General features: G+C 34.2%; 1 protein-coding gene across 2 annotated transcripts in view; it reads right to left on the bottom strand.

Moving 5' to 3' along the window:
- CDH12 (cadherin 12) overlaps nt 1-26823 on the bottom strand; it is a 1138028-nt gene that overhangs the window by 778873 nt on the left and 332332 nt on the right. For both annotated transcript variants that reach the window (XM_050795514.1, XM_050795515.1), the window contains one exon: nt 3994-4087. The gene's annotated coding sequence lies outside the window, so the exon portion shown is untranslated. The remainder of the gene's footprint in view (nt 1-3993; nt 4088-26823) is intronic.

Below are 26823 nucleotides of genomic sequence, written 5' to 3'. Positions count from 1 at the left end.
TTTAAGAGCATCTTGTGATCTGATCTATGACTATTTAAATTAAACACTGAGCAAAGAAATGGAAAATTACATAAAGGATAATTCATGGAAGATTGGGATATGTTTTTTAATGTAGTCTTTTCTGCTGGTCTCACTTGTAGTAAACCTATTTTAATAATCTGGAGGCTTGAAGCAATCACGAGTAATTGGAATAACTCTTTTGTCTGAATTAAAAGGCTGGTAGAGTCTAAGTTGGAAAAATCAACTGCTTCTGTATTTTTCCTTTCTTTTCTCTTCTTGTTATTCTGTGTAGATGATGAATCATAATTACCAATAATAAGCCCACTGTGAAATCCTAACAGGTATGTCTCAAATTATTAACCTTTGACAATTACCAAAATTAGAAATATCCCTACATTTATCTTCTTCAGATGTGTTAATTGCAACTCTAACAATAACCTGTCAGGGAAAATCACACGAACAAAATTTACCAAATGATTTCTAGTTATGCCTTACAAAGTATATTTAAAAAAAAAAAAAAAAAGATGGCTCTGCAATTAATTTTTTGAACCCTGTTGTCAACTCAGCAGGACACAGTGAACACTAAAGAAATGCTCAAATCCACTCCTGGCTGAGCAGATGTGCTGTTGCCTCTGTGTTTCCATCAGTTTCTGTTTCACCTCATCAATGCTGAAAGGCAATGTTTTCTGAGTGTCAGGACCTGATATTCATACCAATGACCTAAAGACTTGCTTTTTTAAAGATAGATCCTAGATTTGTTTGCCTCTGTGTCAGTGAAAAGCTCACTTACAAAACTTTCCATTTGTCGACACTCTTTGTATCCTCATCTTCAAAAAATAAAGTATTAGTGGAATATTGAAGTATTCTACTTAGTTGATATGGTTTGGCTTGTGTTCCCCATCCAAATTTCATCTTGAATTGTAGCTCCCACAACTCCCACACGTTGTAGGAGGTACCCAGTGGGAGGTAATTGAACCATTGGGTGGGACTTTCCCATGCTGTTTTTATGATAATGAATAAGTCTCATGAGATCTGGTGGTTTTATAAAGGGACATTCCTGTGAATATACTCTCTTGCCTGCCACCATGTAAGATGTACCTTTGCTCCTCCTTTGCCTTCCACCATGAAGGTGCAGCCTCCCCAGCCATTTTTTTTTATAAATTATCCAGTCTCAGGTATGTCTTTATTAGCAGTGTGAGAACAGACTAATACATTAGTTAAAACCCTAAACTATTTAAACATATCTTGAAATAAATTATTTTTGAATACTTATTTAATTTCCTAAGAAAGTATACAGGACAGATGGAAATAGAGTTAAATTGGTGCTCCCAAAAGATCTAATATATATAACCTCCCAATCTCTTGCCAGCAGTCATCTTCTTTACACACACACACACACACACACACACACACACACACAATCCCCACATCAGGTTATTCTTCTACATTCAAAAACAAACCAACTAAAGCAACGAAACACAGCTCCACATCCTATAAAAGATAAAGGCCCAATCCCAGACATAGTTTTCATTTCATTAAAGTTTCTTCATCATGTAAGCCTATTCTTCTGGATTTATCTGCCAGCTAGTCCCATATTTGACACACATTTCATTCTCTAGCTCCTCAAGTATTATAAAATTCACCACATATGAAATGATATCATATATCTTTGTACCTTTTATATATCTATACCCTCTTCTTTACATATTTTTATCTATTTCTCTTTATAGTCTAGTTCAAATGTCCTTTGTCTGCATTTTCCCTACTCTTTCCAACTATTACAGGAAGAAAAAAATGCCAACTTCAACCATATTTTTCATATTGGAACAAGAAAGTATTCTATAAATGATCAAAGAATGCTCAATTAACCATATGAAAGAAGAATGATTTCCTTTCTCTTTCCCTTTACTTTTTTGCATGATTTACAATAAACTAATATAATTACTTATTAACTAAACATGAATGTGAGAAATTAATAGAATGATAGTTTTGCAAAATATTAAAGAAATAATACATTGCCCTATGTGATTGTTGAAAAAGAAAATTATAAAAGGGGGTGGTAACATCATAAACAGGCTCCAGAGCATTACTCTATTCAAAGTTAAATTAATAAAATAAAAATTTCTTTCTTAATAAAGAAATGTTAATAATCAGTTAATATGACTTGAAACCTATATATTCATTGTTCTTGATTATCACTCTCTATTTTATTATAGCATTCCACTGAGATTATTCTCAGCTCCATTTGCTTATGTAGCATTTATGAAAATCCTCACATTAAAAAGAAAATAATTTCAAGCCATTCTCCTCAAATGCCTTCTGCATCGATATGAATTCTACTCTAATTAAAAACAAATGAACATGCCAATTTCTTTAAAATTATCCTTTCTCAAGTCATTATCTTTAGTTTTATGTTAAACAAATATCAAACTATTTTTATTTCTTCTTATCGTACATAGCACAGAGTGAACTATAAGACATTTGCAAAGAGTGTGAGTCTCTTCTCATTTATCTGGGCCTTTGGATGTTTTAATGCTCCATTATGCTTTAAAGAAAAGGAGAGAAAGTGCTGCATTTATCATTGGAATGGCTTAGTATTAATTTTCGTTATTCATATTTTCATCACAGATAATACTGAGGTTGATGTAATCATGGATATTTAAGAATATGGAGTTGCCTTTTACAGGAATTAAAAGTCAAAGTGTTCACTTCTCTTATTCTATAAATAGAACATCTGGACTGAAACCCCAAACCAAAATTATCCATCGTCAGAGATTTAGAAATTAATTAAAATTTTCTACAAAAAATGCAAAAATTTCACAAAGAAAAGGTAAGCAATTTTCTACATAGAAATTTTGAATATTGAAGAGAACAAATTGATAGATAAAAGAGATGACCATGGGGCGGAGGAATTATTAACAGTGGAGATATTAACTGGTTCATTCTATTTCAATCCTATAATCTTACATTTTTAATCTAAAATTTGAATTTTTTCCTCAAATCTTATAGTTGAAATTAATTGATAATGTTTTAAAACTACACTAAAGCCTAACCTTTACTGAATAAGTTAATCTTATAAAAGGATCATGATAAAGAAAAACAAAAGGCTTCATCTTTCTACTTCAGAAATACGGGCATGCATAGAGAGTTTGAACAAATATCACAGGAAGATTCATAAAGCCACATTAGTTTAATTACACATCTGCCTTATCTCTTCAACCTTGTCTTTCTGAGTTGTTATATCAATGGTTAATCTTAACTGATCACTGATTAGAACTGAGAATATCAAGCTTGTTTTGACTACAGCCTAAGTAAGAGGAGATTCTCCCATTACCAAGAGGGGAGTGTCAAAGCAGTACTCTAATTACTACCTCTGTGAAGGTTAACTGTATCTGTCTAAATCTCAGTGTTTAGATTCCTACCATCAACAAAGGAAAAGCAGATTACAATTGCCAGTGCAAGAAACAATTGAACCAGATTGTGCCATATCAATATTCGTAAAGACGAGAGAATTTATGACTTTATCTCTCTGTTTCCTATGGGTGACTTTCAACAGAGGTTTGCCTTTGAAATGAGACATATCCAATTTAACAAACATAATACCTGCTAATTATGAGGGACTAGGCAAAGTGTCATAAAAATAGAATATAAAAGATGGAAATAACTTTCTGTTCTTTAGGAGGCACATAGCCATTAGATCTTCTCAAACCTGCATGTAAATTGAACCCGTGAGGAAAAATACAACAAAGAAACTAAAAAATAAAGAATTATAAAAATAATTATATATTCTAAAAAATGTAGAAATAACTGGTTACTTCAAGTTTCATGATTTTGTTGTGTTGACGTCAACTGTCTGTAAATATACAAATATTTGAATATTTTGATTTCTAGTAAATATTTTTTAAAGTAAAGAAGTTTTAAATAGGATTTGCATTTTCAGGTATTAATTAAGAAGGTAAAAGCATATATCTTAATAAGATTTTTTTTACCTACCTTTAAAAAGGCTGGCATTCTTTAAAACTCGCTACTGCTCCTGGGATCCAGCTTGGCTATATTCCTCAAAGAGTCAAGCTGTTAGGTAACAGAGCTGGAAAGACAAACATAGACAGTCAGAATGTTAACTGTCTTTTCTAATAAACATTTATTTTAGAATATTTTTACATTTTCTTAAAAGTTGCAAAGATGGTATTGACAGTTCCCGAATACCTCCCATCTGATTATCACTATTGCTAATATCTTACCTTATAATTATAAGTGCATTTGTCAATGTACTTTTGATGTATGTACAATGTACTTACAATGCTGCTTTTGATACATTGTGATAGATAGTGATACATTGTAATAGATGGATCTAAATGAACCAATATTGACACATTATTCTGATTTCACTAGTTTTTCTCCTAATGTCATTTTTCTATTCCAGGATATCACATTGCATTGTCATTACGTCCCCTTGGCCTCCTCATGGCAGTGATAGTTTCTTAGACTTTCCTTGTTTTTGATGACCTTGAACGTTTTGAAAAGCAATGGTCGGACATTTATAAAATATCCTTCAGTTGGAATTTGGCTGATGTATTTCTAATGATTAGACTGGGGTTATGAGTTTTTGGGAGGAAGACCATAGAGGTAAAGTATCATTTTTGTCACTTCATATCAATGGTACGTGTGTCATCAGCATGACTTATTACTGTTGACACAGATCTTGGTCAGCTGACTGGGGTACTTATTGCTGTTGATGCAGATCTTGATCAGCTGACTGGGGTACTTATTTCTGTTTACACAGATTTTGATCAGCTGACTGGGGTACTGTTTGCCACCATTTCATACTATAAAGTTTCTTTTGTTCCTCCTTTCCATACTGTACTTGAAAGCAAGTCACTAAAAGCAGTCCACAGTCAAGAGATAGGGAGTTAAGCTCCATCTGCTGGAGGAGAAAATGACATAAATTATTTGAAATTTTATGAGAGAAATTTACCTATTCTCCCCATTTGTCTGTTTCCTTGTTTGTGTATTCATTCATTCAGTAATTTATATGTATCAGTGTAATCTCATGGATATTTATTTTGTACTTCATGTTATAACACATTCTACACTGTTTATTTTGTTGGTCTAATTGTTTTAGCTTTGGCCTTTGTGAGCTCTTTCAATTAGCCTCTATGTCTTTTTCGACATACCGTATTGGCTTGTTTAGTGAGTACTTCCTTAAGTCCTGGCATGATAACATAGTCCATGTTAATTTCAAAATGCATAATATAAATGTTATAATCTTCTTGCCTCAGACCTAGACTCAGCCATTTTTTTTCAAGGATCTCTGGTTCCTTTTATCACAGAATGGTGAGAAATCAAGATCTGACCACTAGTTATGGTTCCTTGCCACTGGGGTGCCACTACTTCTAAGCCCTCTCAGTGAACTGAGCTAGGAAATTTATGTATTTATATTAACATGTATATGCAGACATCCATAATTGTCTCTATATCTATCAATCTGTATATATAATTAGATAACATTATTTCATACTGACAACTTCAATCTGTATCTATAATTAGATAACATTATTTCATACTGATAACTTCAACTCTTCAGTTTCATATTGTTAACTTCAGGCTGATAACTTCAACTTCCTCAATATATATTAAATAAACAGCATTTTAGGTGTAATAGAGTATATATTAAAACCACATTTTTCATTTCTTTATGAAATGCTCCTCTCTGAGTATTATTTCAAGAGTGATTCTTATAAAGATGTCCGCACAAGTGAGAAAACACGTTCATGGTGCCTGATTCTGAAGAATCATTAAGAAAATCCATGGACATTTATTTTCATTCATTTCTACTAAAGTTCATTATGCTTGAAAAAGAAAAGTAGCTTTTAATACTGTGTGCATACAACCACAGCTATCTGATTTCTTTTTTTTTTTTTTTTTTTTTTTTTTTTTTTTTTACCAAATACCATACACTGCAACAATAAAAAGGACGTGAGGAGATATATACTGCTTTATAAAATTTAATATATTTTCTTCTACTGAGGCATTGTATTACTATGACCATGTCTTCATATAATTCAATTTTTTTTAAGACAAAAAGTCTCAGTTCAATTATACTTATGTGAAAAATGTAATTTTAAATGAAATTATAAAATAATTATAATTAATGCACTTGTTAATCATTATAGCTAAATGGTAATTAGAATGTATAAATGCTTATCATTTTTATTACAAACGTTTAGTAGAAAATACAGGTAGTAACAAGGTAGACTAATAATCCATGCGGGATAACTTATTTTCTGAAAGTAAAAACACCAACTCATTTTAACATTCTGTTATTCTGATAACTAATAAAGGTTTCCCTGTCAAACAAAATCTTTAGGTTTAAAAAACATTAAAGTGAGACATAAACTTCCAAGAAATTCTAAGCCATTTCATTCCCTTCAACTGTGTTAGATATTTTGGTTAAAATGTAATAATATCTGTATCAGTTTCCTGTGGCTGTGACAAGTAATTACCATACATGTAGTGGCTTAAAGCAACAGAAACTTATCCTCTCACAGTTTTGGAGGTCAGAATTCTGAAATAATTAAAGACTGAGCTGAAATAAAGGTGTTACGGTGCTACCATCCCTTCAGAGGGTCTAGAGGAAAATCCATTTCTCGCCTCCTCTAGGTTCTCGTGACAGCCATCGTGCCTTGCCTTGTGGTCATTTTCAATATTCAAGGCTAATATCATCAAATTTCTTTCTTCTCCTCCTCTACGTTGCCTTTTCTTCTGTGTATTCAAATCTTCTGCCTCTCATTTTTAAGAATGCATGTATTTACAATTTAGGCGTATTCAGCTAACACAGGATAATCTTCTCATTTTAAGATCCTTTATTTAATCACAGCTGCAAAGATCCTTTCTTGTCATATAGGTTAGCATTCAAAGGTTCTATGAATTAGAACATGGCTGTCTTTGGGAAGTCATTTTTCAATCTACCATAGATCCTGAGGATTAAGCTCTGATTTTTTTTTTTTTTTTTTTTTTTTTTTATCTTGCCCAAATTCCTATCTAAGGGATCTGGAGAGTCATGCCCTATAAGCCATCAATTCTCATCAGATGGGTTTTATTTAACCCTATATATCATGACGTACCTTCCATCCTGACTCAGGCATAACATTAGGAGACAAGGAAGAAAATCAAAAGATTTTACCCCAAAACATGTTTCTTTGCCATATCTTGAAATGTCCCTGCAAAGCTGTCCTTCCTGGTGACAAATTTGCATGTGTAAAGAATTTCTATTAACATAGGTAGATCTTTTTCTTCCAGGTCTTCCCAGTGCTAAGGAGTTTAACTAAAAGTCTAGCACCTTTTAAAAATCTGAATAGGAAGCATTTGTCATCTATTGTCTCCAAGGACAGCCAATATAAGACCTCAAAAAGAACCTTGGTCTCCACAATATTTGATCTTAACTTGAACATTTCCTTTCTATGGATCCCAGGTCTTTAGACAAACTCAATCATCAATCAGAAAATGTTTAAATTTACCTATAGCCTGGAAACCACCACCTCCCACCCCAAAGCTTTGAGTTGTGCCACCTTTCTGGACCAAACCCATGTATTTCTTAAATGTATTTGATTGATGTCTCATGCCTCCCTAAAATGTATAAAACCAAGCTGTGCCCTGACCATCTTGGGCACATGTTCTTAGGACTTCCTGAGGGCTGTGTCATGGGCCATGGTCACTCACATTTGACTCAGAATAAACCTCTTCAAACATTTTACAAATATTTTCATTGACAACCAACTTATAGATCTACTTCCCATCCCCTTCCATATAGGAGAAAAAAAAATATTCTAATAAAACCACTTCCTCATGACTCTATCTCACTACAAGACAGTGTGTATGGCTAAGGCAGCAGAAATATACACACACAATGAAAGGGTGTTTTAAAATACTGTTTAAGACAACCTAGGACAGGCACATAATTAACTTGCTTAGAGAGACAGATAGATGTTACTTAATAATGAAACTCTAATAACTTTCTTTCCCTTCAGACTAGGACTACTTATAACCTGCAATTATGTGTGACAAGCTGAACAAAATCACAGAACCAGAGTGTCAGACTATGGCTACGTAATTTTTAGAAAGATCTTAATTAAGCAAATCTCATAAAAGTTTTTAAAGGAAATATTTTCTAAAGCCAAAAGTCAACTACATTCATAAAGTATGGTCACTGGTACAGTACACCTTGTCGGTAGCATCAACTTTCAGGGGAACTTGACGGGAAGAAAAAATGAATCTCAGCCGGGTGCGGTGGCTCACGCCTGTAATCCCAGCACTTTGGGAGGCCGAGGCAGGTGGATCACGAGTTCAGGAGATCGAGACCATCCTGGCAAACACGGCTAAAGCCCATCTCTACTAAAAATAAAAATAATAAATAAATAAATAATTAGCCGGGTGTGGTGGCGGGCGCCTGTAGTCCCAGCTTCTCAGGGGGTTGAGACAGGAGAATAGCATGAACCCGGGAGGCTGGGGAGCTTGCAGTGAGCGGATATCGCGCCACTGCACTCCAGCCTGGGCGACAGAGTGAGACTCCCTCTCAAAAAATAAAATAAAAAATAAAAAATAAAAAATCTCAAGCTACTAGCAATAAAGTCAGAGGAGTGGGAACTGATGATACAGGAAATCTTTACAGAAAAATAAAGGTATGAATGGCTTCCATAAGGCTTGAATTCCCATCGCTGTTAAGGAAATTCAGGCCTCTTGGGTTGCTTAAAAGAAGGAACTAAGAATGAGCTGCTTACATGCAACTGGTTTGTAGAAGGAGTAGTCCCATCATGGAATGGGAATTAGAATAAAAAGAAACAAACACAAAAATCTTCTGTCCACCAGTACTGGGAACCTTCACAGATACCAGCTGTTCAAGAGGGGCCATAGATAGAAAGAGGTTAACCTTGAGAAGCAGAGGGCAAGCTTGAGCCCAAAGTGTGTAAAGTCCAGATTTGCCCAAATATATACTATGGTGGCTGCAACCCAGAGTAGTAATATGAAGCATGGTATAGCACTGGAGAATCAGTAGGACCTTCGCAGAGCAAGTACCAAAATGTCTTGAAGAGATTCTTTCACAACATAAGACCCTAGATTCCATAGTAAGGAAAAAAAAAAGTGAGAGAACACAATACACCGTCAATGAAACTCAGTGGAGTGACAAAGAGAAAATGTATTTCTTAAGAACTAATAATAATAGAATAATCTGTAATAGACACATAATACATATTTAAAACCTTCAAACGAAATGGAAGGAATATAAACTATAAGAAGAGCATGTCAAACACATAACAAACAAATTTGACCAAAAATGCTTTCTCTATATATATTGCCCTAGAGTTAGTCTTATGGGCCACCCATAGCTAATTCTAATATTCATTTGAAAGAACAAAACCCAAGAAGTTCACAGACTTTGTTGGAAAGATAAAATTACCCTATCAGATATAAAAAATTGTTATAAAAATATGGAAAAAAATTTATGTTATTGGCACAGAGTCTAAATGATACATATAAATATGCAGCAACGTTCCATTTAAATCAGTGGGAAAAGAACAGACTGTTAAATAAGTGGAATAGGAAAAATTCACCATACAGATGCACAAAATCAAAGTACAGTCATCCCTAGGCTGCCGCAGGGATTGGTTCCAGGACCCTCACAGATATCAAGAGCTACAGATGTTCAAGTCCTTTATGTAAAAAGGAATATTATTTGCATATAACCTATGCACATCTCCTGTATACTTTAAATCATCTCTAGATTACTTATAATAATTGCTATGTTATATTGATATTCATTTACATTATTTTTCATTGTTACAATTATTTTTCTAACTATGTTCAATCTATGTTTGGTTGAATACCAAAACATATGCTCCACAAATACATAGGACTGGTTATAGATTTCTTTAATCATCTCATACATTAAAATAACTTTCAGATGTGAAGAAGAAACAGTTTAAAAGTCAAGGACATATATAATTTCTTTTTTTTTTTTTTTTTTTTCTGAGATGGAGTTTTGCTCTTGTTGCCTAGACTGGAGTGCAAGGGCATGGTCTCGGCTCACTGCAACCTCCACCTCCTGGGTTCAAGCAATTCTCCTGCCTCAGCCTCCTGAGTAGCTGGGACTACAGACATCCACCACCATGCTCAGCTAATTTTTGTATTTTTAGTACAGACAGGATTTCACCATGTTGGCCCGGCTGGTCTTGAATTCTTGATCTCAGGTTATCTGCCCACCTCGGCCTCCCAAAGTTCTGGGATTACAGGCATGAGCCACCATGTCCGGCCAACATACATAATTTTTATGAAATAGGAAAAGTTTTTTTTAAAAAAATATCGAAAGCACAAAATTTGAATTAAAATTAAAATCATATATTCAAAATTAAACTTCCCAAAAAAAAAAAAAAAGCTGTCATTGACTACAAGAAAATATTTCCAATCATGGAACAGAATTTAGTGCAAAGATTATATTAATAATGTCAAAAATCAATAACGTATTGAATTTGGAAATCTATAAATGGAATATTTACAAAAAGAATAAAAAACAGGACTTCTAAAAAGCAAGTAAAAATGATTCCACAGCCATTATCAGATAAATCCAAAATAAGAACAATAATAACACATAATTTCTCACTGAATTAGTTTGCAAAAAAGAGAATAAAGATAATGTCTGAAATTATCAATAATTGGCAGGGATGTGGAGTGATGGAAGCTCTCACTCACATCGTGGGTTGGAAATCCACATGGACACAACTGCTTTGAAAAGCCATTTGGAATATCTACTAAAAGTGAAATGCAGGTAACCTGGACCCCAGGAATTCTGCTCCTGTATGTATGTCTAAACAAAGTCTTGCCTGTGTGTATAAGATGTTAACTACAGCTTTGCTCAAATTCCTAAAAACACTGGCATTTTTGAAAAACATTTTATTTATGACAAACAAAAAATAACTAATTGCTTACATAATTATTTCAACTATTGAATTCATGAAAATGGTCTTATAACTCATTGGGAAATATTTGTAACTATGATGTGTGTGTGCGTGCATGTGTGTGTACATTCAATTATATATATATGGGGTCTGTGTGTGTTTGTTGAGCATGTGTGATGTTAGAAAAGGTAGTGCAAGGTTTGCTTTATTATATCATGGCTACAATTAAGAATACCAAACCTAACACCCAAGGGGAACAATCACAAAATCATGTCAGTATCACTAAGATGAGTTATAGATACATAAGTCTTAGAAAATACAGTGAGCCAGAGTCATGAACTTTAATAAAACACAACACGAGGGCAAGAAAAGGCTATATTAAGTGAAAGCTGTTAGCTTACAAAGTGATAAGAGTAGAGATTCATTTTATCAGTAAAGAGGATATATTAAAGAATTAGATATACTTTGTGTTCTTCTACCTGGTTCTGGTATAAAGATAAATCCTCTCATAATTAACTAAGCGACTTCACTGTGGGGTGGTGGTAAAGAAGTACAGTAATGAAAATAAATGATACCAGAAAAATGTAAGCTGAGAGACACGTCAAAAAAATCAGGTGGTAGTTGTGCTTCAACAAGACCCAGGGCACTAGTTCAGAATAAGTACAGTCTGCAAGAGCACAATTCATGAGGCCATTTCAGCTAACCTAAGACAGCACAGGACTAATATCAGCTGAGGACACGTGGTTATCAAAAGTAAGATAACAGAATTCCTTGCAAGAAGCTGCAACTTGGGCATAGACATACATTTTGTTTCCAATGCCCCTACCATAATGAAAAGAATTTGAAAAAGAGGTAGTCTGTACTAACGTAAGAAAGTAAGGAAAGGAATCAGAGAAATTGCTGCTAAATGTGTGAGATGTCACCAATATCAAAAATAATCCCTGCCAGGTGTGGTGGCTCACACCTGTAATCCCAACACTTTGGGAGACCGAGTTGGGCAGATCATCTGAGGTCGGAAGTTCAGGACCAGCTTGGTCAACATGGCAAAACTCCCCAAAATACAAAAAATTAGCTGGGCATGGTGGCAGGTGCCTGTAACCCAGGAGGGTTGAACCCAGGAGGTTGCAGTGAGCCGAGATCCCACCACTGCAGTCCAGCCTGGACAACAGAGCGAGACTCTGTCTAAAAAGATAATAATAATAATCCCGAGATCCTTGTAATAATTTTCTTTTAAAAACACAATGTTATAAAATAAAATAGGTAGAATAATCCCAGTAAAATCCCACTGATATTTCTTGAAATTAAGAAGACTGAGGAACTGAAGTGCATCTGTGGCGCATGGCATTTAGAATTCCTTCAAAGGCAAAAGCAATCACAGTGTGAGGTCCACCGCCACGAACAAATAAACTAAATGGGATAGTTTTCTCTATCCCAAGCTTTCTCCTGATACTGCAGAGCATTACTATACTAGAAAATGAATTCCAGCAACACAGAAAGCCAGGTGTGGAAGGTTACAACGGGTGCAGAGAAAGACAGACAGACAGACAGACAGACAGACAGAAAGAAAGAAAGAAAGAAAGAAAGAAAGAAAGAAAGAAAGAAGACATTCATACAGCCAACAGACACATGAAAAAATGCTCATCATCACTGGCCATCAGAGAAATGCAAATCAAAACCACAATGAGATACCATCTCACACCAGTTAGAATGGCGATCATTCAAAAGTCAGGAAACAACAGGTGCTGGAGAGGATGTGGAGAAATAGGAACACTTTTACACTGTTGGTGGGATTGTAAACTAGTTCAACCATTATGGAAAACAGTATGGCGATTCCTCAAGGATCTAGAACTAGATGTACCATATGACCCAGCCATCCCATTACTGGGTATATACCCAAAGGATTATAAATTATGCTGCTATAAAGACACATGCACACGTATGTTTATTGCAGCACTATTCACAATAGCAAAGACTTGGAATCAACCCAAATGTCCATCAGTGACAGATTGGATTAAGAAAATGTGGCACATATACACCATGGAATACTATGCAGCCATCAAAAAGGATGAGTTTGTGTGCTTTGTAGGGACATGGATGCAGCTGGAAACCACCATTCTTAGCAAACTATCACAAGAACAGAAAACCAAATACCGCACGTTCTCACTCATAGGTGGGAACTGAACAATGAGATCACTTGGACTCAGGAAGGGGAACATCACACACCGGGGCCTATCATGGGGAGGGGGGAGGGGGAGGGATTGCATTGGGAGTTATACCTGATGTAAATGACGAGTTGATGGGTGCAGCACACCAACATGGCACAAGTATACATATGTAACAAACCTGCACGTTATGCACATGTACCCTACAACTTAAAGTATAATAATAATAAATAAATTTAAAAAAAAAAGAAAGAAAGAAAGAGAGGAGAGAGAGAGAGAGAGAGAGAGAGAGAGAAAGAAGAAAGGAAAGAAAGGAAAGAAAGAAAAAAATGTATTGACAGCTTTTCTCCTGCAAGCACTCTCCAGGCCCTTAGTGTCTCCCAGCTTTCATGAAATGAGCAATCATACTTACCAGCTTTCTAACTTCAGATTCTAGAGCATCTGAGTATCTTCTACGTATCAAAGAAGGTTATACAGACCTTTGCAATGTCCATTAGACTTTGTTTGCTATCTCTGTATTCAAAATACCACAGGAGTCCTGGGCTAAAATTTGCGATACAGAAGGATGTTATAGAAGTACTTAGAATGCACAACACAGGCTGGCTATGGTGGCTCACGTCTGTAATCCCAGCACTTTGGGAGATGGAGGCGGGTGAATCACGAGGTCAGGAGTTTGAGACCAGTCTAGCCAACACGGTGAAACCCCATCTCTACTAAAAATACGAAACAATTAGCTGTTCACGGTGGTGGGTGCCTGTAATCCCAGCTACTCAGGAGGTTGAGGTAAGAGAATCGCTTGAACCCAGGAGGCAAAGGTTGCAGTGAGCTGAGATTGTGTGACTGCACTCCAGCCCAGGCCACAGTGTGAGACTCCGTGTCAGAAAAAAAAAAAAAAAATGCACAACACATTATGAAAAATGATGTTTGAAAGAAAGTAGATATATTTTTGAGTAATTATAAGTGTAATACAACTATTTTTATAATAAAATGACAGCATATTATTACTAATTAGTAATTTATCATGGAAAAATTAGAGACTATGGGTCAAATGAAATAAAATATGAGAGATAACTTGTTAAAACACAGAGTAAGATAAAAATATGTCTGCCTGAAGTATGTCAATTGACAGTATCATAACCTTTAAAATCACACTGAAGATTCCAAATAAAATAGATAATTAGAAAAGTCACCAAAGTACATGAACATATTAATTGAAAAAAATACACAGAAGCACAGAAACATATTTTTAAGTGAATGGTTGAATGTGAAAGTAAAAGAGATGTTCCAAAATGTGCAGCAAAGCTGAAAGACAAGCACAGAGAGGAGAGTGCTATAGACAGTGACTCATTTAGCATCTATGAAGCTGGCACAGGTTGATGGTGGATTGGAGAAACCCAGAAACAACCAGATCCTAGGAAGCCTATACACTTAAAAAAAAAAAGTATCCCCTAAATTAGAAAACAAGTAAACTCTATAAACTATTGCTTGTAGAGGATTTTGTTAAAGAAAAACATTTATTCTGAGGATGTATGGCCTGGCAGGCTCTTATCTGAGTTTGAGAATTTAATTTACATTATTTGTTTGGTTCAAAATCAATCCTTACATAAGGATTTGAATTTAAAGTGAATTGGGTGTGCAGTGCCTTCCAGATGAACATAATCATCCCTTTAGAAAATAACTCACAACTCATACCACAAAGATATTTTAAAGGTTGAGTCTTAAATCACAAAACACAAAGGATATCTGATATAGTTCACAAAGATAACAAGAACAAGAAATAACAAAGACATTAAAAAGGAAGAACCCTACCCAACATCATTTAGAGATGTGATCATGTTTTACTTTAAAAGTTCAAAGGATCATCTACCAAAGATATGTAATTAATAAGAGATTTTAGCAAAATTTCTGAACAATGTTTAAATAATTGCATTTTAATAGACTTGCAACAGGAGATAAAGGTATAATTTTAAAATTACTTACCTTATCAATATTCATGATATGTATGAAGAAATAAGTTTAAGAAAAAGATATAATACTTTTAGTGATGCAATTGTAAAACTTGATTGATAACTATTAAATAGAAACTAAATAAGTGGGAAGATATATCCTGTCATTGAATCAGATTTAAGTATATATCAATTCAAAGAATTCCAGGTAAAAGGAGTTCAGATTTTTTTCCCCATGGAACTTGTAAAGCTGATAATGAATGTCATGAAAGAATAAAGGATTAGAATAGCTAAGACATTAATAATGAATAAGTACAAGGGAGATGGTATTGTCCTGCTCAGTAATAAACCAAAGTATATTAATTAAAACAGTGAGACATGAAGTATAAGAAAGAAATATTGATCAATGGATATGACATAATGATGCCCAAACTTGTTAGTAAAGAAAGCAATTCACTATGTCATAAAATTAGGGACATAGTGAGATACTATAAATGTAAACTAAGATGTCAAGATAAAATCTCACAAATGGCCAATGTTGAGAATGTGGTAAACAACTGAATATTCATATAATACTGACAAAAATGTAAATTGGTACAGCCCTCCTATACAAATAATTGGTCACTATTCTGAAAACATGAACAGGTGCATATCACATAATCCTAAACTCTATTTTAGACACAAATAATTGGACAAAAATAATAATAAAATACAGGAAATATGTATAAATAATTCTAATTACAGATTTAAAAAATGGAATATAAATACCATTTATAATTTCTGGAAGAAAAAAATGGCTCTATTAAACCACGAAAATCCAAGTAGTAGTAAAATAAAATTATGAAAACATAAGGTTTTTCTTTTTCATTTTTATTAAGAAGTTCATTGTTATACTCTAATTCTTGATATTGGCAGTTGTAAACCTCTACATTTGTAACAATAACCACATAACATAATGTTAATAAAAGTGGCTGGGTGCAGTGGGTCACACCTGTAATCCCAGCATTTTAGGAGTCTGAGGTGGGTGGATTGCTTGTGTCCAGGAGTTTGAGACCAGGCTGGGCAACATGGTGAAAGCTTGTCTCCACAAAAAGTACAAAAATTAGCAGGGTGTGGTGGTGCATGCCGGTAGCCCCAGCTACTAGGGAGACTGAAGTGGGAGGATGACTTGAGCCCTGGAGGTTGAGGCTTCAGTGAGTCATGATAGTGCCACTGCACTCTAGCCTTAGGGACAGAGTGAGACCTTGTTTCAAAATAAAAATTATAAGTAAAATTGTGGCATATTCATTATATCAACTAGAAGAAAAGTAACAAAAAAAAAACTATATTAATACAGAAATGAAAAGAAACATTGGAGAGGTGTTAAAAAATAAATGGACAAAAAATACCAGATGAAAGAAGTTTAGATGCAAAAAACAATGCAATACATTAATCAGATTACTGAAAGCTAATTTATGTTGTTTTCATTATGTAATTACATTTTCTTTTTAAAATTTTAAAAACTAGCTATAGTAAGGTTATATATCAGTAGGAGAATATAATATACATTTTAAAAACAGACCATCAGATCTAAACACAGATCAGCAGAGGAAAGATAAAACCACTAATTATAAAATAACTTTAAAGTATTTTACAGTTTAAAAATAAGATATATTTAGCATTTTGGAATTGTTTATTTTAAAATGCTTGAAAATTAGAGTTGGCTTTTAAAATTCTACATAATGTTTAAGTATTTTCCATTATCAGTACTTATTTAATTAATATTATTTTTGCAAGTTTGGCTTCTGCCACCATAAAATTTAGTTGTTTAAAAAATCTCTAGAATTTACATTCTTCACTTTTAGGTTTATCACTCTGGTAACAAAGTTACAACATATTTACCTGAAAATATTGAAGTTCAAAGGGAATTTTATAAAACATTTCCAAAGCTAAGTGAATATTATCAACCACAAAACTAGTTAAACTTTGCTAAAGTAAATGATTGATAGCCTCCATATGTGGAAGAAAACCACACTATTAAAATTAAAGCCTTTCTTTTAAACTACAAAGTTAACCACAGGATGTACAAAGTTAAACTCTATTACTGATAGTTAATCTATGCTTTAAGTCTTATGTATGAAGAAACTTGTTAAAGCTAGAAGTTTTCTTTTTGTATTTTTTTTCTAATAGCTGACATTAAAAATCTAAGACATACACATTCTAAGATTTTATTTTAAAAACAAAGATCTATACTTTCTATGTTGACTACTTTTGGCTCTCAAAATCTTAAACTTTCTAAAATCAATATAAGTGTATTTATTCAGATTGTTACTTGGCATTTATATCTCAGGTTCACATATTTTTCCTGTTTATTTCTACTTATTTATGGAGTTATGTCTTTAAAAGTGCATATAATTAGTATCATATAGTAATATTTATTGAATTGAAAGGCACAACATCATCTCTCTGGTTCTACCATCTTGTTTGACAAAAGACAAAAAGGCCAAAGAAAGAAAGAATAGTTTTATATTTCATGAAATAATAGGTTGGTACTTTTTGTTGTTTTTATGATTTATTTGCACTATTATTCAATTATTCATTCAGCAAACTATACAGTACAAAGTAGACATCAAATAGGAAAATAGAATTTCTGTCCTGATGAAATGCAAAAATTCTAAGGTAAAATTGATGCACAGGCAAATGTTAGAAATACAACATTACAAGTCCACATAATGCAAGTTCCATAGAGACACTGGATATAAGATATATACATGTTATATAAGATATGCATATGATATAGAATATGTATCATATATAAGATATATATCTTGATATAAGATATATATCATCTATCATACATATGAAACATATATTTCTTCTGTTAGATACAGTTAATTTATAGAAATTAGTTAACTATAATTATTCTATTAATTTCTATAAATTAACTATATCTAATTATAGTTAACTAATTATATATCTTATTAGATATAGTTAATTTCTACATATGACACAGCAAAGGAACTTTATATAAGTTATTATATATAATAACACATTATAACATAATAATATATATATAACATTATTATATATAAGATAAATATATCTCTCTTTTATTGGTTCTGTTTCTCTGGAGAACCCTGACTAATACACTAACTCAATATAAAGCATCAACATCTGCTGCCAAAAATTGCAGAGGACATCAGACTACAGAATTTTTTAGTTTAAGTTTGTTTACTTATTTTTAATCCAGCCATGGTTCCACAGTACAACAATTAGTTACTTCCTTGTCTCTATTCTCTACTTTCTGTCTCTTGTTTCTCTATTCACATTTTACTAGGATCTAGGCAAATATATATATTTTTTCCTTTCCAACAATCAAGCATCTGGGTTCTGGAGGAGCAAATATCTCACATATTAATACATTAATGGATTATAAATGCCTGGCTTCCAACCTCAGCTGGGCCTTCATGTTTCTCAGCAACATTTTCATGTTACTTTCATTAATTTTCCTGGTTCTTCCCTGCGGCAGCTTTTTATAGGGTTACCCTTAGAGTGTACAAGGATAAGACAGGTACTTTTGTGGGGTCCCTGTCTGTGTAAGCAAATTGATTAAATCTGTACTACACAATCCATGGGCTCATCTGAGTTATAGTGATTTATTGATGAAGATCACAAATATAAGTAGACAAGGGGAATTAATGTGTTTGTTTATTGCCCAAACATCACATGTGAAAGTCCATAACAGAGTCCAAGCACCATCTCTTCATCATTTACTGTCAAATGTCTCATTCTGAATAATTTTATGTGTTTCTCCACAAGAAAAAGGTAACAGAAGTATTACAATGGCTCTTTGGCGCCTGTTGTATTGAACAATATAGTTCTTCTTGCCACTTCCCTAATGCCACTTCTATAATGAAGTTTATATCATTACTCATCCATTGTGGTTTCCATGAATATTGGCTTTCAGTGACTCTCAAAGTTTAGACGTACTCTTTGATAATGATAACCACAAATGCAATTATTTCCCAAGTTAGATCAAAAAATGAGAAAGATTATTGTTTTGTTCCGGACATGTTAAATTTACTGTTTGAAGTATTATGACATAAATGTTGAAAGGTATATCTTTCAACCATGCCTTTTCTTGTATGAATTAGACCATAAGCCTTGAATTCTTAGCATATAATCTTTCACAATATTGACCTTATCTCTGACTTCCACACCCTGCCACCAAGTAAAACAATGGTCAAAGACAATGGCATAGGGGCAAAAAGAGCAGTTTCACTGATGAAAGGAATGCCTTTGCTAAACACAGCTTAAAACTATGCTGTAGGTAGTGTGTATCACTACATTGATTGGAAACAAGAGAGAAAGTAGAGGAATCGGTAGGGCCCATTGGTATTACTGTGCAATGGTCTTCAGAAGCTCTCGGGAGATAGGCTTAGTCATCCCTGAAGGACTGTCTGACATGAGACTTGGACACCCCTACCATGGGGTGACCTCCTGGTACCAGCGTACAGGGGAATACCCACACCAAAGTGGCATTGCTGGTGCCAGCTCATCCATGCCACCAGAGGAAGACAGATTTTGGGGTAAATTATTTTGGCAACTAGGACACATGTAAGACCAGACTGGTGTGCCCTGTCCTCAGGTACTGTGAGTCTTAGTTTGTCCCAAGCACTGGACAGTATCCAAGAGGCATAGGACTAAGAGCAAAGGCCTCCCTTGCCTAAGACTAAGGGCTGTACTGCTCGATTAAATCTATTTATGCTTTTTAAAAAGTATCTCTATCTTCTTCACCACCATTTTTATTCTGGTATAGGCCATGTCAATTTTTACTTTAGTCTCAACATTGAAGATATAAAGTAAAATTCCCTCACCATGTTCAACTTGCCAACATTCAACTCCGATTTACAGACATCTCCATATCCATACTCATTTTTAATTACCTCCATCCAATTATGGTAGTTGGGAACTTTGGTGTTAGAATGATAGAGTGCTTCAAATTACTATGTCTAATGTTAACACAGAATTGCTGAACAATACTGTTCAGATCCACAGTATTTTACTGTACAGCTCAAACATTATTTCTTTATTTGTAAAATACATATATTATGTAGTTCATGGAGTTGTGTTGAGGTTTAAATACAATATAATAATGTAATTACAGTGCCTGGAACATAGAGCACTCTGTGTATGCTATAGAGGTAGCATGTTCGTTCTTATAAAATGATAGACATGCTTCTTTTCTCTCAGGTTTAAGAGATATAAAAATGTTTCTCTGTTAAAATTTACTCTATAATGAGAAAAAGCTATAACCAAAGGAAAGTAAATTACATTTTATATATGAAATTGTGGAGCAGAAACAAGGGTTTGTCCACAGATAAAAAGAAAAAAACACTAAAGCAATTTTTTGAGTGAGGAAGAAAAGTTAACTGCCCTAGCCAGCACCAGCTTAATAGATAACAAAAGCCACAATGTGAATAATGATCGTTTTGTATTTTTCACTTCATTATATAAAAATTTATTTTTATTTACCTATTTACATGATTATTACAAAATTTACATGAATATGATGGAAGCTTGACATTTATATAAGATAGGGATTCGTATAGTTGCATAATATAATTCCACAGATGAACAAGTATAGATAAATATGCATGCAACATTTTTCGATAAAAATTTTTAGTTTTCATTATATATAAGAACATCCATTATAAGGAATCCAGGAAATAAGCTAGATTCAACTAACCTAAAGAACACTTATGGAGGTGCCCTTAAAAACAATTCATTTTGCAGGGCATGGATACTTGTATGAATAATACGGTCATGGAATCTTACTTATCCAACCTGGCTTAAAATACAGAAAAAAATAGGTAATCACATTTATTGGAGCATGAGAAAGGGTCTGTGTATAAAGGTGTGGAGGAGCTCAGCACATTAAGTCTGTAGCTAATGACATCAACTAAGGTGTAAGGAAAGTATCACTCTTCAGTGATCATTATATGAAGCAAACAGGACTTATTAGTTGGTGTTTTAGAAATGCAATATAGTTATTTGTCTATAACTACAAGTGTGACTAAGATATATATATATATATAATGAAATATCTGACAAGGAGACGTGAACTATGTCAAAAGGATCATACTTTTTTTAGTTACACGTAAGTATATTGCACGTGGTTTCAGTTAGTTATTTATTACGTATCCTCTTAGATGTTTTTCGCTCCTTTGCATTATTTGTGTGACAAGCAATCAAGCTTGCCTTCCTTCTTTCTTTTTTTTTTTTTTTCTCAGTAAAGCATGTTGTTTAACTGAGAGTCCTGTATCATGGCAGGAGGTAGAAGGAGAGGAGATGGTGTATTTCATATCTTTCACATGTTTCTGGTAATATAGAGCTCATTAAAAGGAAAGATCTCTATAGAAAGTGTTTTGTATATTATCAGTTGAAATTCTGAACTTTATGTTTGTAACTTAATGGGCAATTTGATAGGGTAAGCATAATCCTTAATAGAAATTAATATTTTGTTATATTAATATTTAATGGCATTTTATCTTAGTAATATATACGAATTGCATTTTTTAACTCATCTATTTTGTTAGTCTCATGGTAGTTCTGAAGTTCGTGTATATAATGTTTAACAGTTTATTCTTTGAATGTGATAAGTAAAAGGAAATAGAAAGTATATTAAAATTGTGCAACTTATATTTATTGTTAGATCCTTAGTAAAAAGTATAGAAAGGACATGTAATATTTTCCCTGAATCAACTTCCAGATAAGTAAAAAACCTAATCTACGCATTCTGTACCATGCTAAAAAGTAATGGAGATTTCTCATGAATAAATACAAATGTTAACTGTTAGAATGGTAACTTACTACATTTAGGTACTCTAGCAATGTTTGTTTATTGGCTAAAACAAAGATAAGCCAGCTTTTCTGTAAGGAGTCAGACACTAAATATTTTAGGCTTAGCAAACCACATGGTCTCTGTTGCAACTCTTGTGGTGTGAAAGCAGCCATATTTCCCAGTACTTAAATGAAAGAATGTGGATGTGTTCCAGTGAAACATTATCTACAAAAGGAGATGGCTAGCCAGATTTGACCAGCAGCCTATAGATCTCTGAATCCTAAGTTAAAGTGAACTTGATACTTCCAAGTAGAGTTTCCTATCTTATATATGACTCATTTTTAAGATGTCTAAGCCCACAGTTCTCAACAAAATTAGAAAGAAGTTGTTGAGAAGAACTTAATATTTATAGTCCAACATTGCCTATAAGTCACAACTAGCAATAATTAATGTGGTATGTCAATAGGTACATCAGGAAAGTGTTATATTGCTGATTATTTTTCATATCAACAGCCTTACACACAAATTCTTTCACAATGAATTATTGTTTTTCAGTTATGATAAGTCATAGTCATCATATGAAGATGACTATTACATAAGCTAAAATTAGATTAGGTAAACTATAGTTAGTATGGTATTAATACACATATTACCTTAGCCCTAATGAAATAACCACACAAGAATAGAAGTATGGATTAGGAACCAAAAGCTCAGCATGAACATATAAACTGACCAAGTTCCCAGTAATAGTAGATTAAATTGGAGCAACAAATATCTATTTTTAAATTTGACTCCAAAGCCCATGCTCTATTCTAACATACTACTCAAGTATGTACATTGTCTCCTATTGTTCTGGTATATTTAAGTATTGCTTGGGAAAATTGTTGTTATTTGCAGCCACTGAAAATTCCACCAAACACTCATAGTCAGATTCTCTGTATTTCATTGTTGCTATCCTCCAAACTGAGATTTTCTCCATACCCTCCTTAGACTCAGCAATGAAGCTTCCTTCTACACACTGAAAAAGATCTTACATGAATTCCTATAACTTGATTACTTCTTACTCCAAATAGCTATGAACTATTTCATTCCTTACACTGTTTTACTATTTTCTCCAAAATATTACAATCTCTCATCTACTTCACTAAGCCAGTTAATTCAACCTTTGTGAATCTATTTGTTCTCACTACCTCCAGAATCATGCTTCAACTGCGATTTTGCTTCTGTCATTCTGCTAATTTCTAATCCTCCACTTACAAACATGCATGGGTCTCTTCTAACCTGATCTCACTCCGCTAGTTCCTCAAACTGTTTTCACTTCTTCCCTATTTCTTTCACTGAAAAATTTCTTGAAAAAAGAGTCTATGTTCCTGGACAACTTTGTCATCCACTCAGACATCATACCTCAGGCACCCGAGCTTCTGGCATCATTATTCTGCTGAAATTGACCTCTCAAGGGTTTCCTGCAATTCTGGAAGAATTCCTCCTAGTTGGCCTTAGCACTAGGTATCTGGATCCTAAGTTGGCAATTCATATTGGTAATTCCCCCTCTTGACTTTGAAAACTCTTTCTTAGCTTTTCTTTATCATTTCCTAGAATTCTTTTATTTTCCATTTTCTTTAAAGAAAGGGGTGGTACTGATCTTACATCATATTTTTACTTTTTTTATACTCCATTCCATGGGAATCTCATTTACTTTCATATATTCAAATGTTATGCAGATTATATATCTATATATGCACTATAGGCTCCAGTTTCTTTTCTTTCCATTTTCAACAGACTGTTTGACATCTTTTCCTGAATACACTTCTATCCATTAAAATGTAAGTTGGTCTAAAACAAACTCATGCACATCCACTAAAGAATGCATTTTTTACAGCTGTCTGAAGCTCACATTTCAAAGTTGAACTATTAATTTTAATTTCCTCCTCAGCTTATTTTTGCAAATATCAAATATTCCAGGCTCCACGTATACACCTTATTTATAGTCAGCATCATTTTTCTTATCCTATTGCTGCTGCAGGTCAATCCTTATGGCTCCTCATTTTGTTATTGACTTTATTAATGTCTTCACTTCTCTCGTCACTTAAAAGATTTAAACCTGATAACATTTTTCAGTTGTAGGTTGCCTCATATAATTATCTCTTCTCCAAACATTGTTAACGCCATCCCAGACTATTTAATTATTTCCTTTCTGCCCTGACCTCTCTAGTTGTCTAGCACATGGCCCTGGATTATATATCCAATTTCATTTTCAATACTCTAGGTATCAGACTTAAGTCAGATCTCATCAGATTGACTCTCCAGCTGAGGTGAAAACCACTGTCCAAATTATTAAATGCGTTTTATTTCCATCACTTGAAATCTTCTATGCTTCATTCATTTATAATAATTATTTATTTATTTATTTGAGGCAGGGTTTCACTCCATTACCCAAGTTCGAGTGCAGCGGTGCCATTATGGCTCACTGCAGCCTTGACCTCCCTGGGCTCAGGTGATCCACACGCCCCAGCCTCCTGAGTAGGTGGGACCACAGGTGCACGCCACCATATCTGGCTAATTTTTTGTATTTTTTGTAGAGACAGAGTTGCACCATGTTGTTGCCCAGGCTGGTCTCAAACTCCTGGGTTCAAGCAATCCACCCATCTTGGCTTCCCAAAGTGCTGGGATTATAGGTGTGAGACACTGCACCTGGCCTCATTTATAATTTCTAGCATTTAAAAGTTTTTCCTGTCCTTCAAGATTCATTTCACCTTCTAGCTCCCCTTTGACTGCATTTATTTAATTCCCCAGGGGGATATAATCCCTTTCCCTTTGGAAACACTAGCTTGTGCATCTCTTATAGCAATTATGTGTCTCATTGTCTAATATACCCTATTATATTTTAAAATGACCAAGGACTGAAACTATACACTGTACAACTTGTAAATGTGTGACATGCATATACTATATAAAATATTTTTTCTTTAGTTGACAGCATAAAGAGACAATTTATTTGACTTCATATTGAACTTGGGGTGTTCAGTCACATAGGATACCTGGAAAATGTATCAATGCTGCAGTATCAGTTGGAAGAGACCATGCTGCATATATTGTAGCAACACAGGCTTTCATATCAGAGTGGGTTGTGACACTAAGTCATCTTTCTTGCTCACATTGTATGTCCACCCAGTGACACATGTCACATCTCATATTTTATTGACCAAAACATATCACATGACCATGACCAAGTTACACTCGGTAGAATGGGGCAGGGGATATTGGTGGATAGTTAAACTATCTACATCAGGAAGCAATGGTATGCCCTTAAGATGCTGGTTTCTAATTAAATGTGCTAATATATGCTTTCTGGAGAGAGAGAGAGAGAGAGAGAGAGAGAGAGAGAGGAAGGAAGGAAGGAAGGAAGGAAGGAAGGAAGGAAGGAAGGAAGGAAGGAAGGAAGGAGGGAGGGAGGGAGGGAGGGAGGGAGGGAGGGAGGGAGGGAGGGAGGGAGGAATAGAGTGGAGTGGAGTGGAGTGGAATGGATTAAAGATGTCCTAGTATGATGAAGAAAATTTTACAATGCATGTCAATAACTCGAATATAACTCCCCACACCTAATTTACAATTTTCTCTCTTTCTCCCCATCTCTCTCTGGTTTCACCTTTCCTTGCCATAGGCTCCCCCTCAGAGAAGCAACTTCAGGCTCTAACTTGTGGATACTGGGTAGGAAGGAAAAGAAATTGCATGTCATGTAGTCTAAGAGCAGCCTGTTCAAAACCTGGTGTTAAAAAAAAAAAAAAAAAAAAAAAAAAAAAAAAAAAAAAAAAAAAAAAAAAAAACTACCCAAGGTTTATGAGCATAACTACAACAGGTTCCCTCCAGATGATGAATTCTAGAATATAGTGAGGATTAACAAATCATGACCTAGATGAGAAGGAAGCATATTAGTAGAGGGAAACTTAACAGTATTTATTTCTTTGCATGGTTCCTGTCGGAGCTTCAATTCCAGTCTAAGTTTCAGGGAGTTATCTCTACCGGTCTGCCTTGTAGTGGCCTGCATAAATCTTTCTTTCTCAAAGCCAAAAGAGCTTTTACTCATGTCTTCACTAATATGAAAAATATTTATAGAGTGTCTACTATATGTTATCCTACTGACATTTGGTATTTTATATATTAACTAAATCTTAAAATTTGTGCAATATAGAGGCTTTGTTCTGTTCACAAAAGAAAAAGCAAACATTACTTCAGGAATTAAAAAAACCCTGAAAGTTCAATGTTGACTCACTCATACCTCAATTGTAACACAGGTCAAATTGGCATAATGTCATCAATGGTAATAGACCAGTTTGATATCTTGAAGAAGGGAAAGGCGATCAATATTTCTGCATATTAAATTATGACATAGACCTGGAAAATTGATATAGTACTGAAATAGGACAATGAAGGTGTATTGCCAGCACTGTCAGCTTAAAGCAATCTACTTTTAGTGGTCCTTATTGATGGGTATAGAGGAAGAAAGCCATTTGCCAGATCAATAACTGCATGTCAGGTATCAGAGAATGTGTTAATTTGTTCAAGAAATGAAAACACATCTGGCACGGCAGCTGCAAATGAAGTCACCACATGGTTAAGCTTATGATACTCCACTGTCATTTCCCAAGATCCATCTGTCTTCAGCGCTGGCCAAATAGATGAGTTGAATGAGGATATGGTGGGAATCACTCCTCTGCATCTTTAAGTCCTTGATGGTGGCAATATTCTTTGCAGTCCCTCCAGAGGTGGGGTATTGCTTTTAGTTTACAATTTTCCTAGGTAGAGGCAATTCTGATGGCTTTCAATTGGCCTTTTATGCCATAATATCCCTCACACTACAGGTCAGGGAACCAATGTGTGGATTCTGCCAGCTGCTGAGTATGTGCATTCCAATTATGCATTTCCCACCTGGGGAAATTGTCTCATGG

This window comes from Macaca thibetana, chromosome 6 (genome assembly GCF_024542745.1).
Source record: "Macaca thibetana thibetana isolate TM-01 chromosome 6, ASM2454274v1, whole genome shotgun sequence".
In the NCBI taxonomy this organism is placed as follows: Eukaryota; Metazoa; Chordata; class Mammalia; order Primates; family Cercopithecidae; genus Macaca; species Macaca thibetana.
This window is presented reverse-complemented; position numbering and strand designations above follow the sequence as displayed.